The sequence below is a fragment of the Athene noctua genome, chromosome 2, assembly GCF_965140245.1.
Source record: "Athene noctua chromosome 2, bAthNoc1.hap1.1, whole genome shotgun sequence".
Taxonomy (NCBI): domain Eukaryota; kingdom Metazoa; phylum Chordata; class Aves; order Strigiformes; family Strigidae; genus Athene; species Athene noctua.
In genome coordinates, this window is record NC_134038.1 from 49730271 (window position 1) to 49747484 (window position 17214).

A 17214-nucleotide genomic window follows, 5' to 3' on the forward strand; every position below is an offset into this window, starting at 1 on the left:
TTAAACTGATGTTCTTTTTCTTCCCTAAAAAATCTGTCTTTTACTCATGACCATAATGGATGAGTCATCCCTCCCTACCCTTGATTCCTGAGCCTTTTGCTTTATTTTTCTTCTTCCCATTCCTGAGGGGGAAGGGGTGTGTAAGCAGCTGCATGGTGCTCAGTTGTCCTATGGGCTCAAACCAGTACACCTTTCTATCTCTCCTTTAACCCTTTCCCACCTCTGTGTTCACCAACATAAATTAAACTAAAAGCGAAATCTTTTAATTTCTAAACTTTAATTTTGACTGATACTTTGACCATAAGATTGGACAATTCTTTAATCAAGGTAAAGCTAAACAAAACTGAATGACAACAGAGAAGCAACGAGTAAAACTTTCGTTCCTTTTCTGTAGGTCAAAATTTAGCTTGTTTCTGGTTCTTTTGCCAGAAGACAACAAAACCCAAAGAGCTTACATATGGATTCAGTTTCATAACTACATTCTGAGTGTTTCCTAAGACAAAAATGTGGGATATTTTCCTTGCTTCTAGCCTGATTTGTGCTGCCATTATCATGTCTTTAACTTCAGTGAAGAGAGAGGAACACAAATTAAGGCAGGGTTTTCATACAACTCCGAAGGGCCCAATTTTAATCGAAGTGTTACTAACATGATGAGACAATACATGGCAGCCCATGCTGCAGAACGTCTCAGCTCTCAAGTTCAGACCCTGGAAAACACTAATGTTTTCCAGGCTTCAGAGTTCTGGCCGTGGGTCAAGGCTACAATATTGGTCTATGGCTACTACTTCCAGCGCTTCTAACCTCCCTGCCTGGATGAGACCAAGGTAAACATATCTTTTTTAGTCCTTTAATCATCACTATTGTAACCACACATTGTTTATAGATTCATAGGATAATTTAGGCTTGAAGGAAGCCATAGGTATCATTTGATCCCATGGAGGTCAACCCTCATCTTTCAAAACATGGCTAATATCATATAGCATATTGCTCTCATGAATAATACCTGTTTTGAGCCTCATCTTGTAAGGACAGTAACTATTATAAATTTTATAAAACTTGAAAGACAAGCTGATCTGATCTATTATGATAGAGTTTGGGGAAGAAGAAAACACAAAGAGTAATGAAAGCAAGTAACAGGAAGACTGGGTTTTCAAGAAGCTGTTATAAGTTCTTGTTTCTCCTAAAATATTTGCTATTTAATGAAAACTTGCAGCTATTCCAAAAGTATTCTGAAGTCTGGTTTTGCATTTCCCTTTGGAAGGGACCTTACCACACTGTTGTAATTTAACCACTAAAACTTCCACACCAGGAAGAGGCCAGGGGCACACTGTCCCAGCACTGTGTTTTATTACTGCATCCCCTCAGGTCCCTACACTGCAACGGATATCAAAGTCAACTTTCCAAATCTATTTTTACAATAATTCAAGCTGGTTTAATGGGTTTTTTTCACATTTTCCGTCTGTAGCATGTTTAATGTATGAAGCCAATTATATGTGAAAATGTAAAGTGGTCTGAGTTAATGAAAAAAACAAAGACCATATGTACACATGAGTAGTATAAATTCTGTGCTATTCCTTGCATTTGTCCTATGCAGCTGAATATAAATACAGGTTTTTTCATCTTATTCAGAAATGTTGTTGGTACTATTTACTTCATTCCCATGTCTCAGCTTTACTCAAAGTAGATGTAAACAATAAATAAAATTATTGCTAAGGTTACTTTTTTAAAAAGTGACTGTTATAATCAGAAAAGTGATGCTATAAAAATGATATCTCAGTGTTTCGCATTTATTCTCCCTCAGTGACTTCTTTATCAAATGTGCTTGTTTTGCAAGTCAAAACAAGATTTTTCTCACTACCAGTACACATGTAACTTGGAAAACAGACAATATTCTCCTCTCTTTTACAGTGATAAAGATTTTAAAATAAAAAACATGCCCACCCATCTGGGTGATGGTGCAGGAGGCAAAATATAAGGCTTTGGGGTTCTACTTTGCAGTGCAGATAGTGGAAAACATGCATTTATAGTTAAATGTATGAAAACAATACGAAACCTCAAGCAGGTACTTGGGCTGCTATTCTGTGATTCTTTCTGATGGCAGTGCCTTGACTCCAGTTGCTGGCTTTGAGCTATGGGAAGCATAGGCATTAATGGAGCAGTGATTTTGAATAAACATAGCGATGTTTAAAATAACTGAAATTATGTTGAACTACTCAGTATCTCTAGCGAGCTGAGAGCTCAAGTCTGGATCTGCTTCTGAGGACATCCCCTTCCCTCCAGTTAGTAATTGGGAAAACGGGTATACAGAAAAACTAAAAACTGTTACAAAGGGACCAAGGCAAGTTTTGTAGACAGGAATCAGGTCTATCAACCATAGTTATAACACTCAAAATAAATATAAAATTAAAAATAAATAAATAAATAAATAAATAAAAAACACCAAACACATCCCACTGACTTTTATGGCATAGTTTCTAGCCAACTAGTCAAACTCTTAAGACCCTATTTACCCCTGAGTGTTACTGTAACAGCAACAACCATAAATGAAAAAGTAGACAAACCTGTATTAAAATTCTGTGTGTTGAGTTGGTTTCCATGTTTCCTGGTGGACTTTTGGCATATGTATAGAAGAACCAAGTGAATCCATAATCAAGGTTATAGATTGTTCTCCACCTTGAATGCTTTCTACTTTCTTCAAAACAGGCATATGTTTTCTCAGATTTCTTGTTGGTCAACAAAGGTGAAATCATGAACACTCCATTGCTATAGCTGAAAAAGCTTGTTTTGTTTATAGCAGATATGTTGCACAGAGAATGACTGATGGAACAGCAACAGAATTAAGGCTGCCATTAAAATGTTGCTTTCTCTTGCTTTACAATACGTTAGTGTTAGCATTTTCTGGATTTTAGGGTTGCATATTTGAAATGTATATTTATGGTATTAGCTGTTTCTTGATAAGAAATTATGTCTTCCTGTTTTACATGGACAGGACCAGAACTAACTGCTTGTATGAACCTTAAGAATTCTATTAAAACAGCGAAGGAGAAAAAAAAGATAAATTTAGCAGTCTTTTCTTTGGGAATGATACTTTTTTCTCCCTCATAAATTTAACAGTAAAAAGCCTGTTCTTACTGTGGGTTTAGAAAATGGAAAATTTACAAGAGTTACAAATGGCTGAGACATTCAATTAAAAAAAAATTATTTACTCTAGCTTCCTTTGGTTTGCTTGGTGTCTTTAAAAAGCATTCTTTCTGCTACCTATTAGCAATGTAACCTATTGTTTGTTAAACAGCCAGGATCAATTTACAAAACTTTTGTTTACATAATCATTAAACAGAATAAAACACATACTATGTGCTGTTTCTGATAACCCAGTTAAGGCAACAGCAATACATATCTAATATATATTTTCAAAGTTTCACTGAACTGTCATTGGAGCAACTGCTATATTAATCATTCTCTCTTTTTTTTCTGCACTGAAGGGCTAAATTTATACAGCTCTGATGTCTATCAAACAAATAATCTTTTCCTCAATAATCTTTATTTTATCTGAGCTTTTAGCATATTTGATGCGCTGTTCCTTACAAGTGCAGAATTTGCAGCTGGCACTTGGAATGGCATACACAGATCCAGTGCAAGCTACCTAAACATATGCATTTATTTAGCTATGGAAATTGTCCCAGTGTCTTCCATGAGTCTACTCGTGACCCTGAAATTGTATGTGCTCAAATACTTTGTTGAATGTGTGTCATAGAGAGAGATTCGAAAGCCTTTTGCAGTGTCAAACTCTGATTATCATCAAAGATCTTCTAGGTGTTAATTTACATACATATCACCCCAGCAAACTTCCCAGTACTTAGCATGTCTCATATTTACTTTCTCCCATCCCATCCTCTCCACTCAGCTCTAAACCAGCTTACTCTTTAAATTTCAGTGAGCAAAACACCTTGCCCTCTCACAGACATTGGTGCAACTCACATGATTTGTACCAGAATAAGCAACAAACAAACTGTTCACAGTGAATGCATTTTATTTTAGATGTTCAGCCTTGGGCACTGGCACATTACCCTCAGAATCTCCTCCAGTTTGCCCTTTCCTCAATTATTTTTCTTCCTCCGGCAGAAACCTCTGAATAATCTTTTCCCTTTACTTTTGCTTTTTCTTTCTTTGCAGCTGCCTCTCCTTTTCTCTAATATACAGCTCACCTGCCACAAGTAGTTGTTCTCATTGTAAATAAGTTAGGCAAACACTGACTTGTAGCCATACAAAGACCACCCAAATTAGCTGTAGCTGTAATCACGTTTCACCTTTCCTGTCTGAAATGAACAACAACTAAAACTTGCTGCTATTAAAATTCTGAAAAGCATATTAAAGGCAAAGTCACCAATAAAGTTTCACCCTGTTTTTCTGAGCCATGTTCATATTACTGGAATTTATGATGTCTGTGTAGTGCTGGATCTTTGCCCCATACTTTCATTTGCTTTCCCCATAACTGAAAATCTAGCCTAGGTTAAACAAAAAATGTAACAGCTCTAATCAGTAAAAAGAGAAAATCAGATGCAGTGTGAGATATTTCAGTCAAGCCGCACAGCTAGAAACTTAACCGAGAGGTGCTGTTGATTCGGTTTATGTGTAATGCTGAATAAGCTGGAAACAGTTCTCGGGATCCTTTGTTTAAAAACTGAGTACCAAAGAAAGAATTTCAGCCAAGTACAGTCCCACAGCAAATGTAGAAGTCATTTAATTCCTTTTTCATTTCCTCAGATTACAGGCAGTCAAAAATCATACAAAGACAGAAAATCTATTCTTGTATTCACTGGAATGGGTGAATCAGTTCAGAATAAACAAGAAACAGCACAAATTTTTGACTGAAACTTCAGCCAAAGAAATTCAAACAGTCCGGGATACAAAGGAGTTTAATTAGTTTTGTGTTACTCTTTCTAGCTCATCACTTCATCATCTCTAGTGAAATCAGAACTGGAAATATAACAGAAAAAAATATTCCCAAAACACCTAGGTGTATGCAGGATATTTTTTCACTTCTGGCTGCATTTGGAAGAAAATGAATGCAGAATAGTAAATTATAAGAAATCATTTCAAAAAGATTTAAAATTGCATGCTGGGGCAGATGTGCAAATTAGTCATTTGCAAATGAGCTTCTTGATAGAGTGCTGGTAGATGTATCCATACCTCCTTCCTTGATAGACCTGATGTGCAATGCATGTGTCATATGTAAATCCTGCTATCTACAGAAAAGCTATTGTTTGAGTCTCAAACAATTCAGTCTATTTAGCTTTGAATACAATATATTATATATGAAAATCTAGTAAATCACAAAAGCCAGACATAGCAGAGCAGTGCAAAATGTGGGATTATCCATTTGCAAATGTTTGGGACCTTTCTGAGCTTCTGCTACTAATGATGTTACTGTGTGCTGCTGGAAGCTTTTTTCCAAAAGCTTTAGGATTAATTTGTTATCAAAATGGATGACAAGCATTCATACACCGAATAATGATATTTTTAATTCATAATTTATCATGTTATGTGATGTCATAAATTAAATAAAGCTGTATTAATTCTGAGTGAAAACAGCCTTTCAGTGAATATCAATTAGTTCCCACATGACTCTGTTTTTCAGACAAAGGGGGAGTGTGTGTGAAATATTTCTCCTGTAAGAAAAAAGTGTTTTCAAAACCTGGTGAGGGACTTTGCAGGAAGAAATGCTTGGAATGCTGAACTGAATACAATCACTGTTAAAACAAAAAGGAGCACAGCAGATTAAACCATTTGTTTAAAATGTAGAAATAAAATCTGACTTCACTTTTCGGTCTCCCTCATTCAAAAAAGATGGTCTTTGTTGCCAGCAAGTTTTGTTCCAGTGGGGTTGGAATAAAAACTGACAGACAGGCTGAACACCCCTTTATCTGGTGGAAAACCTGTAGATGAAACCATGTGTGAAAACTGACATAGAGAAATGTTTCACAAAATCCATTTTGTTCCTGCTAGTTCTTTTACTAAAGTCAGAGGGACAAGAAGGAGCGTAAGCTAAACAAAATGCCAGCAGACTGAACACATCTCAAACTACTTCTTTAACCTGACAGATCCAGAAACCCTAATCCACAGGCCCTTTAAAATTTGTTGAAAACACAAAAACGCAAATCAGACTCCCTATTTACACAATTAATTTTTATTCTAACACAGAAGTAACAAACCAGAAAAAGCTAGATCTGTCGATAGTTGAAATTTATATCTGATGGGAGAGACACTTAAATAAAAGGCATAAAGACAGATCTACCAGCTGTCCTCTAGCTCCCAGCATAGTGTATATCTTTTCAACCAGTCCTTCTTTCCATTACAGAAACTCTGAGTAGCTTCTTGCATAAGGCAAGCTCTATGCAGACCCTTCTGTGTTCCTATAAAGGGGTCTTTATTTCCATATCCTTGGAGTCTGAGCTCTGCTTCTGTTCCCTGAAGCATGTTGCTCCTTGTACCTCTCAGGCTTTCAAGGAGGTATTCACACTAGCAAGTCTCTTCCTCTTGGGTTTCTCCTTTGTAGCCCCATTCTGCCTTCTAGGATTTGAAGTGAGCATCTCCACTGCTTTTTTAATTCAGGGCAGGAGTACATAAAGTTGCTGTCTTGAAGTACCTGAACTAATTCACTTTGGAATTAAACCAGAAGTTCTCCATGAATGCACCTAATGGCTTCCAAATACCAAAGGACATTTAACCCACAGAACTAGACAAGAGTTCATCTAAGGCAATTCCCTGCAATGCGTAACACCATGGATGCAGTGTCAACTGTTTCACTGCTACCCTGGGCCACACTACTTGCTTAGAGAGACAGGTCTTCCTCTGCTCTGGTGAGAAAAAGCAGCCTACTACCCTGCATTCATATGACGTTTCAGCCTGCCTCAAAATAGAAAAAATCGGCCGGGTAACCTTCCTCCCATCTGTAAGGATAGAGAGCACAGCACATTGCATATAAGTAGGAAACTGAACAAAAATCAGGCAGTTCTAACTCCCAGCATCTGTTGCACTTGTGAATATCACAGTGCCTTGGAGGGAAGGCTTCACTGTGGGCTAGAGGATTCCTTGGGGAGGTGGGAGTTCTGGCTCAGATCGTTCTCTTCAGTCTGTTTTCCCTCCCCTTGCTGGCTGTTTCTTTCTCCTCTGAGGGAGAAGTACTGCATCAGATGTTGTGGGAGAGAGTACACAGCATGATCTTCTTCGTTCCAGGAGATGGCTGGGAAGTTGGAACTGAGCTACTGGACTGTATTTGGACTTGGGTCATTATGAGCATACCCAAAAGGGGCACTGAAGAAAAATTGACAGCAGAATTTAAGTTGTGTGTATATTTTTAAGGGCTGAATTGAGATATAAATGCCAGTGAAGCACAAAAGGACATTTAGGCTCCTTGGTATTCACCTACACTGTGCATGAATGAATGCATGCTTAAGATAGTTGAACTCTGACCAAAGAACTGAATTCCATGTCTAATTTTGTCAATTCTTGTGTCAGATAAGTCAAGTCACTTATATTAAGCTTTTCATAAATGGGTCTCTTAATTTCTTTTTTTCTGGATAACCAGTTTGAGAACCTTGGTTCTGTTTTACAGAGTTCCTGAATAATTATAGCTGTAATTAAATCCATGGGAAAAAAACTTTCATATAGAAAATGTTTTAAACATGTTAAAAGTTTGGAGAAATCATTGGGTTTGTGTTCCAATGTTTGAAAGTTTAAGGTGCAGCTTCTAGATACACTTCTTACTCATATGCAAATTGAGAATATCTTTTTACATTACCTAATGGACATTTTGAAGATAAAATCATTACACATATAAGGCAAACATTTTTTGCAGTACTTGGCTAAGTAAAAAAGCCTGATATGGAAGGCTGATAGGATTTTTTTAAAACATCACATGTCTCTTTGGCTACACATAAATTCTGCACCTGGGATCACCTTCACATACAGTGGTATGACGGAACAAGATTCAGAACCGCACCATCTCTTTTTAGTCCAATGTTTCCTCCGTATTTCTTTATGCACTGGTTTTCATGGAAAAGAATCTGGTTGAGCTGATCACACCAGCGCCTTGGAAAGTTTTAATCATCAAAAGTGGATGAAGCCTTCAGGCAAGCAAGGCAAGGGGAAGAAAACTGTTCTGTCACCAGAGTAGAATTACACGTGGTGTGGGTAATAGGGCATGGAGTCCATAATGAAAACAAACTATGTATTAAATAGTTCAACAGACACTATCAATCCTCTGCAATGAATGACACCAGCACCCTACCAAAAAATAATATGGTAGTAGCAAGACCTGTGGAAAACCAAGTATAACATGTGTACAACGTGGACATTTAATGCAGAAAAAAGCTCATAGTTCATCAGACAATCTTGATATTGGCATTTTCTAGATGTTATACCCTTATATGTGTTTTATATATGTATATACATTAATCATCATATATTGTTTAATAGTTTTATTTAAGTAAAATGGTACTTAGTAGTTCAGGAAAGCACAAGGCTCTCCAATTTCATCAGACATATGTTCAGGCAGACAATAGCTTGTAGTAAAGAAAAATATGATACTCAGAGAAAGTACATTACATTCTGCCCATATTTCACTTGAAACAATAGCCAAACACATTGCTTATAGCAGTCATTTTGGACATTGTCAGGGCTCTGGAGAGGGATGGGAAAGCTGCTGGGCAGAGCCGTCAGGTGTACTAATGAGATAAGGGAGCTGGAGAGCTGCTTTGAAAATAGTTGTTGGAGAAATTAGGAGGGGGGAGTTTAGGGTTTGGGGTTTTTTTCATTTTTGGGCCACACATGCTCGAAGAAAGATTTGTATTACATATCTCAAAGGAACCCACATAGTACACCTGTAAGAAATACCAAACAATCATAAGCAGGGCCCAGCAACTTCTGCTCTCAGTGGATATATGTACAAAAATTATGAAAAGGAAACTGAGCACCAAATTGAATAACACAGCCTCTAAAATAAATCACAGTATTCAGTTCAAGCGTAACCAAAATTCTCAGCATTCTTTTGGCAAAACAATAAGAAACCATTGCCAACTCTGCACAGTCTTGCAAATGCATTTCATTTTTTAAAAATGATGCATTCTTTCACTTTTAGAGAAGAAAATCAGTGTGTGGAGAATGTTTAAGAATGTATCTTCTTTCCATATCAGATATTCCAGATATAGCTGACTGACTTGCTTATTCTCCTGGAAAAACAAAACAAAACAAAACAAAACAAAAAAAAAATCAATGAAAACAATTAGTTAAGTGGAAATTATATGTTTGATGGTTCAGCAGAGATCAGTTATTTCCAAATGTGGGTATCCTAACCTTTGTTGATGAGTTCAAGTAATTTAGATTATTCATGCAAACTAGAAATTGCTCAGAAAAAAAGAAATTTGACTTATAAAATGTTTTCAACTCATTTTTTCTCTTATGATTTTTACTTGCTTAAAACACAGTTTTTTTCAAAATCATACATCACAGAGAAAATAATCTGAAGAAGTCTCAGTATTCCTTCTTAATCTGCAACCTTTCTGTTACCAGCCAATTCTTGCTCCTTAACTTTATATGTAATTCCTTTCTTTAAAATGTCAGAAAATATGATTTAGAAAAGTCATTGAGCTACATATTTCGTAAATTTAATGGAATACTTCAACTTTTTATATGAAAAAGAAACTATGAATATAAAATTTGTGTGTGTACTCATGTTCTTTTAAAGTTAATGGATTTTAGATCTTTTGTCTCATAAACCTTTGGGGTTTTCTGGTAAAAAATCACACAAATTCTTTGTATATTTTAAAAAATAAAAATAACTCATTATGCTGTTTTATGAACATGAGATGATCATATCTCTTTTGAAACACCTCTATGCAAGTGTAAACTACAAAATGCTCTCAGATCTTTCGGAGATCAAAAAGCTCATAGCTTTGAAAGTCAGCTTCAGTTAACTGCAGAAACTTCTTCACATTTGGATATTTCATGATTGCTAAAATTTTGAATATTTAAAGTCAGAACCGAGATCGACAGAAAGTGGGATAAAATACTCCTTGTATGACTTTGTGGTCATATGGGTTCAAATGAGGCTACTCAGCAAAACTACTTGTAGAAGAATTAATTTTGGAGGTCTTAGTCAGCAAGAACATTAACCTTTTATCGATTTCATCAGAAATTCTGTCCATACTGATCTCACTAAGACTTTGCTTTGACATAATTGGGGCTTATGTATTGAGCAATTGAAGATGACTAGATTTGCCCTCATTCTATCTGAGAATGAATATTTTCTTCTTCCATCCAAATGAGGTCCTCCCTGACCAGTCTCTTATGCAATGAAAGCAAGAATGTAGTCAGCTAAAGATGACAGAACTGGCAATCAAATGCCTTTCAACACTAGTGCATTACAAGATCTTCCTGTCCAGTAGGTCTGGTGAAGGATGGATGAACACATCTTCTTCTCTTCTCTTCTCTTCTCTTCTCTTCTCTTCTCTTCTCTTCTCTTCTCTTCTCTTCTCTTCTCTTCTCTTCTCTTCTCTTCTCTTCTCTTCTCTTCTCTTCTCTTCTCTTCTCTTCTCTTCTCTTCTCTCCTCTCCTCTCCTCTCCTCTCCTCTCCTCTCCTCTCCTCTCCTCTCCTCTCCTCTCCTCTCCTCTCCTCTCCTCTCCTCTCCTCTCCTCTCCTCTCCTCTCCTCTCCTCTCCCCTCCCCTCCCCTCCCCTCCCCTCCCCTCCCCTCCCCTCCCCTCCTCTCCTCTCCTCTCCTCTCCTCTCCTCTCCTCTCCTCTCCTCTCCTCTCCTCTCCTCTCCTCTCTTCTCCTCCCCCCCTCCCCTCCCCTTCCCTTCCCTTCCCTTCCCTTCCCTTCCCTTCCCTTCCCTTCCCTTCCCTTCCCTTCCCTTCCCTTCCCTTCCCTTCCCTTCCCTTCCCTTCCCTTCCCTTCCCTTCCCTTCCCTTCCCTTCTCCTTTCTCTTTTCTCTTTTCTCTTCCTTTTTGTAATTGAAGATTACATTTGAGAATTATGTATTTGAAAAACAAAGGTGAAATTCATGACTGTTGTGTTATCTCATATACAAGCTCTTGTCACATCTCAAAATTATGTAGTGCACAATTCTGTCAGAATTTGAATCAATGCTAGAGATTGGGGGTGTTATAACTGACTATCTCAGCAACCAATGAATCTTTACCTTCTAAATGCCGTCTCCTAAAAAAAAAAAAAAAAATACAAACTTGTAAAAAAGAGACAGAATAAAGATGTGGTTATGGGAGGCAGCCAACGGAAAACTGAACCAATCAAGGATCAACACAATGTCTTATATTTAGGCACACTCAGCTGGGACATGGGGAAGGAGACTAATTATGGAGGTCAGATGGGTCAGAAGTTAGGAAATTAACCTTAGATTTAGAAGCCTTGCATTCTATTCCCTACTGTGCCACAGACTTTCTAGGTGAAACTGTGGTCAGTTCTTCTTATTTCTGCCTTTAATTCAATTCTCCACATGCAAAACTGAGGATAACAACAGTTGTCCAACACATCGCACTGATGATTTTCATTATTTGAATATTACAGCAGCTTAGAGCATATAGGTTTGGATAAGGGCAAACAGAAGGTCAAAAGTAAGGGATTTTTGAGAAGCTCAACTGCCCCAAGAGGGTAAGCCTCGAAAATAATTATATACATTAAGACAAACTCTGCCTTCAGTGAGTTGCATTTCAGACTGCTCAAATTTATGCTGTAATGTCACCCTGGGTATTTATTCCCTTAAGTCTCCTCCTCTTTGTGCCACCAGAGCCCTAACATGACTTTGGCCCTATTGTTTTACTGCAATAGAGTGGCATTTCATATGTCACCCTTTTAGTTTAAGTCTATAATTTAAAGCAACTATGAAAGTCAAGACTGAGTAAAACCTATGTCCAGAACTTCACAGAAGCCCTGGTAAGGGTGGCACTTTTATTTAAACTAGTCCTATATTATATCAATTACACAGTTTGTGGTATTGTATAGACTTAACTATTGGAGGTTGTTTCTTTTTCTGCAGCCCAGAGTATACAACAGTTTGAGAAGACCTAGTTGATGATTGTATCTGTTTCTGTACGTTAGTCTCATTAAAAAAATTATTTTATAGGCCTTGTTTGTTTTTTTCAACATGAGCTGCTGAGCTGCTGAGGCTGAAACATGTAATGCTGCTATGAATCCAGCATGGCGAGGACAGTTCTAAATTGCATCAAACCATGAGGTTCCTCTTGAAAGAAGACGGGCCATGAAAAGTCATTTCATGGGGAAGATTAACAGCAAAAATTGTGCAGAAGACCAGCTAACAGTTTAATTTATATGCACACCCACAGTCTCTCCCTTTCCTATAGCAAACAGACAGCTCAGCCGTCTGCAGCTTTCTCATGCTTTTTCAGTACCTCTGCATATCACTTATTCACATGGGTATTCCATGGGGTATACGGGAGTAAGAGCAATTAACTAGACAGTATAGCCTAATGGAGTTTTAACCCTTATTATTATGTTCCCCTTATTTGCATCACCTGCTCCAATACCACTTCTTTAAGAGGCATCTGCAAAACTGCACAGCCCTCTTCCCCACTTCTGCAGGTCATGTTCTTGATGTGGCCTCTTAAATGGAACAATTTATCTTCAGGGAAGTGAGTCACACTTCAGTTAATGATGATGCTGAAGCCAGCAGGGGACAATGTAAAGGTTAACATGAATATTTTGCAGCTGATATATTAACAGTATCATTCCGTTTTCCCAGGAAGGGAACGATTGCTCTCCACCAGCTTGGTCCTGCTCTTTATAAACGGCTGTAAAATAAAGAAGATCCAAAGCATAAATTCAACTCAGGCAAGAACTCACTAAACAGTAACCAAAGATAGGAGGAAATTTTCAAAATATTTTTATATTGGTTTCATCAGCTATAAAGGTTGATCTCAATTTTATAGAGTCATCCCTTCATAACACACCCAGTGACTTCCTGAGTACGTCAGCTATAGTTTACAGCTTCTGCATGGCTTTAAGTCCCTCTGATAAAGTCTTAGAGTTACAGACCATTGAAATCCATTAAACTGCTCATCAGTACACTTTAGAGTAGGCTATAAGGACAATGGAAAAGTTCTGAGATTTAGTTGTTCATTAAAAAGCAAGAATAATCAAGCATTGATCAGTGTTACTTCCAAATGTTTTAAAACTGTCTACATACATAACATTTACAGTAGTATAATAGGTGATGTCAAAATGGCATTTGGAACAAATGAAAAATAATATACAGAGTTTAAAAACACCTAATCAAAGATTTGTACTGTATTACTATATAATAGAGATCTAGCAGGTTTCCATTATCTTATGAAGAAACTATCAGTAGGATTTATAAAATAAATTCAATTTTCTTTACTGAATTCATGACTCTTACTATGTAATAGGAGAGTTTGCACTGTAAACAAAAATAAAATACATTCAACTGCACAATACATATTGCAGAAACAAGACTTGCATACCTATGAAAACCTACAAATGAAGAGTCTAATCTAATATTCTGCACACTATTTCATACCTAACACTTTTTTTCACTATTTTTACTCTATATGACAGAACATATATTAAGGGTTTCTGTCAAGATTTTCAGTCTTTTGGGGGGATTTAAAGCAGGACTCCTAATGACTGCTCTAAGGAATGTTTGGGAGGGGTGTCATGGATTTTTCTCTTTGAATATTTGAAAAAAATCAGCTTAGGTCAATAAATTTTCAGACAGATTTCCTTGAGATATCTTTCCTAGAGCATAAGAAAATATTGTTTTCCTTAGCTGTTAGCCTCAACCCCCACTCCAGTAGCAGATCCAGCATGTAGAATCCTGAAGAGAACAAAGGACCCTAGTCAAAGGAGTACAATTGATATATTAGTGACAAAAACTGTAGTTCAGAAAATTAAAGATAAAATATCTCTCCCTTGCACCTACATGCATAAAAAACCCATTTCCATCCAACTTTGCCATCTCAATATACTTTCCTTCCCTAGCTGCTTTTACTTTTACCCTTTTTCTCTTATAGTTTTAAAATAATAACCAGGACAGAAAGACACTCTCTGCTTGTGTTCCATTGCTTCCAGGGTTCACCTGGTGTGATGCATATCTCAGGATCTTGAGTGATAACAAACACTCCACTCAACCCTGTTGAAATAATAGGAACTGACCAAGACCAAAATCATCTCTCTAGTGTCATGGTTTAAGCTCAGCCAGCAACTAAGCCCCACACAGCCGCTTGCTGACTCCCCCCAGGTGGGATGAGAGAATCAGAAGAGTAAGAGAGAAAACTCATGGGTTGAGATAAAGGCAGCAAAAGCTGCTCATTCAAGCAAAGCAAAACAAGGAATTCATTCTCTACTTCCCATCAGCAAGCACGTGTTCAGCCGTCTCCAGGAAAGCAGGGGTCCACCATGTATAACAGTTACTTGGGAAGACAAACGCCAAATGTCCTCCCCTTCCTTCTTCTTCACCCAGATTTATATGCTAAGCATGACAACATATTGTATGTAATATCCTTTTGGTCAGTTGGGGTCATCTGTCCCAGCTGTGTCCTCTGCCAATGTCTTGTGCACCCTCTACTCACTGGGGTGGTGAGAAGCAGAAAAGGGCTTGACTCTGTGTAAGCACTGCTCAGCAATAAGGAAAACATCTCTGTATTATCAACAGTGTTTTCAACACAAATCCAAAATATAGCCCTGTACTAGCCACTATGAAGAAAATTAGTTCTATGCCAGCCAAAACCAGCACACTAGTCAACTCCATATTGATTCTGCCCTCCAAAGATCTTGTGCACAGAACCAAGAGAACGAGGAACTGAAATGCGACAGATTACATGAAATCTAACCCAACTTTATATAAAGGTATGTGGTAGACTGTATCCCAACCCAGGTGAAACACTGATGGTCCCATTAGTATGCTATGTGGGCCGCAAAGGACCAAAACCAAAGCCACTAGTGAGTATAAATTCTTGGGTAATTTTTAAACACGTTGATTCATTTTACTTCTAGCAGTTGATTTTTTGTGCAACTGCTGAAACAGTGTGCCTTGTACTGCAGTATTCACAGCTGTGACGGCAGCCATCCATAGTAGTAACTGCATATAGCATTTCCTACAGCTGAATTGCAGTTGTCCACATTTGACCCTGGCATGAAAGGCACTCATAGACACATAAGCCACCATTTAAACAGCAGATGGATTGGGAGGAGTGGGCAATAATCCCACTCCCAACTTTACCCCTGCCAGAATCTGGCTGTGTCATCTGGCCATTGAAATGGGCTGTGAAGGCTGCCACCAAAGGGGAGAGACAGGTTGTGTGGCTGAGTGGCCCGAAGCGCTGCAATGCAGGGCTGGAAGCCCCTTCCAGAAGCAGTGGTCATTCCCACGGTCTCTCCTTCAATTCTATATGCAACATTAGTTGCCTGGCTAGTTCCCAGAGATTCCCCCTGCTCATCCCAATACAAGCTTACCTGCAAAGGGTCCTTGAAACCATTTCTGAGAAAAAGCAGTATTCTCTCAGCCTATCCTCCTTCTTTTTCATTAGTAAAAGATGGCGGCAGCGGCAGTGGCAGGGCAGGTGGTGGTGGCGGCCTGCGGGGCCCGTGCCACGCTGGGCCGGGCCGTCAGCAGCAGCACCGGTACCGAGGCAGTGCTGCGGGAGCAGCTGCGGCAGCACCAAGTGACAGAGGGACCCCTGGAACACACCGTGGGCCTGGAGGAGGAGGGAGAGGACAAAGAGCGGTGGCAGCAGGAGCAGATGGCAGCCGCTCACCACTTGGTCCTGCGCCTGGTGGGGCTGCTGGGTGCTGGCACCGGTGTGGCACTCATCTACATCTTCGGCAGCAATGTGGTGGACGAGCACAGGACCAAGATCCCTGATGAGTTGGATGATGACCCCATGGGCGTCCAGCAGCACCGCAGGACGTACAAGTACTTCAAGGACCACAGACAGATGATCATCAAGCCCACCAGCCCAAAACTGCTGCCAGGCCCCCTGCATGAACCCTACTACCAGCTCCCCTACACCCTTGTTATCGGGCTCACTGACATCCTGCTGCACCCCGAGTGGTCGCTTGTCACCAGCTGGCACTTCATGAAGCACCTGGGCATTGAGAGCCTCCTCCAACAACTCGCTGCCCTCTACGAGATCGTCATCTTCACCTCCAAAACCGCCATGACCGCCTTCCCCCTCATTGACAGCAAATACCCCCATGTCTTCATCTCCTACCGCCTCTTCTGTGACGCCACCCGCTACATGGACAGGCACCATATCAAGGATATTTCCTGCCTCAACAGAGACCCCACCAAGGTGGTGGTGGTGGATTACTGGAGAGAAGCTTTCTGCCTGCAGCCCTACAATGGGCTGGCACTGCCTTGCTGGGATGGCAGCTCCGACAACAGCGTGCTCTACGACCTCACCACTTTCCTCAAACCATCGCCCTCAGCGGGGTGGAAGACGTCCAGACGGTGCTGGAGAATTACACGCTGGAGGAGGATCCATTGGAGGCTTTTAAACGCCACCAGTCGCAGCTGGAGGAGGAGCAGCAGTGTCTGGCTGAGCTGCCACAGGCGAAGAAGCCGAAGGAGCTTTTTATGGGCGGCCTGACTGGGAGCTTTTGGCTGTGCTCCAAGCAGCAGTGATGTCAGTGTGACATCATCGCCACGGCGCTGTGACTTCATCACAATGGTGATGTGACATCACCGCGGTGCTGGGACATCATCGCGACGGTGCTGTGATGTTTGGGGGGGGGGCGGGGTGGCACACCCCGGCCACCATGGGAGCGGCGGATGATTAATCACTTGGACACAGACAATGAGGTGAGAGGGGCCGATGTGGTCCCGGTGGGTTGGGGGGGGGGGGGGGGAGGGGAAGGAATCTATCCCAGTGGGTGTGAATAAAGGGTGATGTGGAAAAAAAAAAAAAAAAAAAAAAGAGCCAGCAGTGTGCCCAGGTGGCCAAGAAGGCCAATGGCATCCTGGCTTGTGTCAGCAATAGCGTGGCCAGCAGGGACAGGGAAGGGATCTTACCCCTGTACTCGGCACTGGTGAGGCCGCACCTCGATTCCTGTGTTCAGTTTTGGGCCCCTCACTACAAAAAGGACATTGAATGACTCGAGCGTGTCCAGAGAAGGGCAACGAAGCTGGTGCAGGGTCTGGAGCACAGGTCGTAGGAGGAGCGGCT

At 39.9% G+C, this 17214-nt stretch overlaps 1 pseudogene; it reads left to right on the forward strand.

Annotated features, from left to right (window-relative positions):
* Positions 1-15582: 15582 nt before the first annotated feature.
* LOC141956664 (mitochondrial import inner membrane translocase subunit TIM50 pseudogene) lies at positions 15583-16673 on the forward strand (annotated as a pseudogene).
* The last annotated feature ends 541 nt before the right edge of the window (positions 16674-17214 follow it).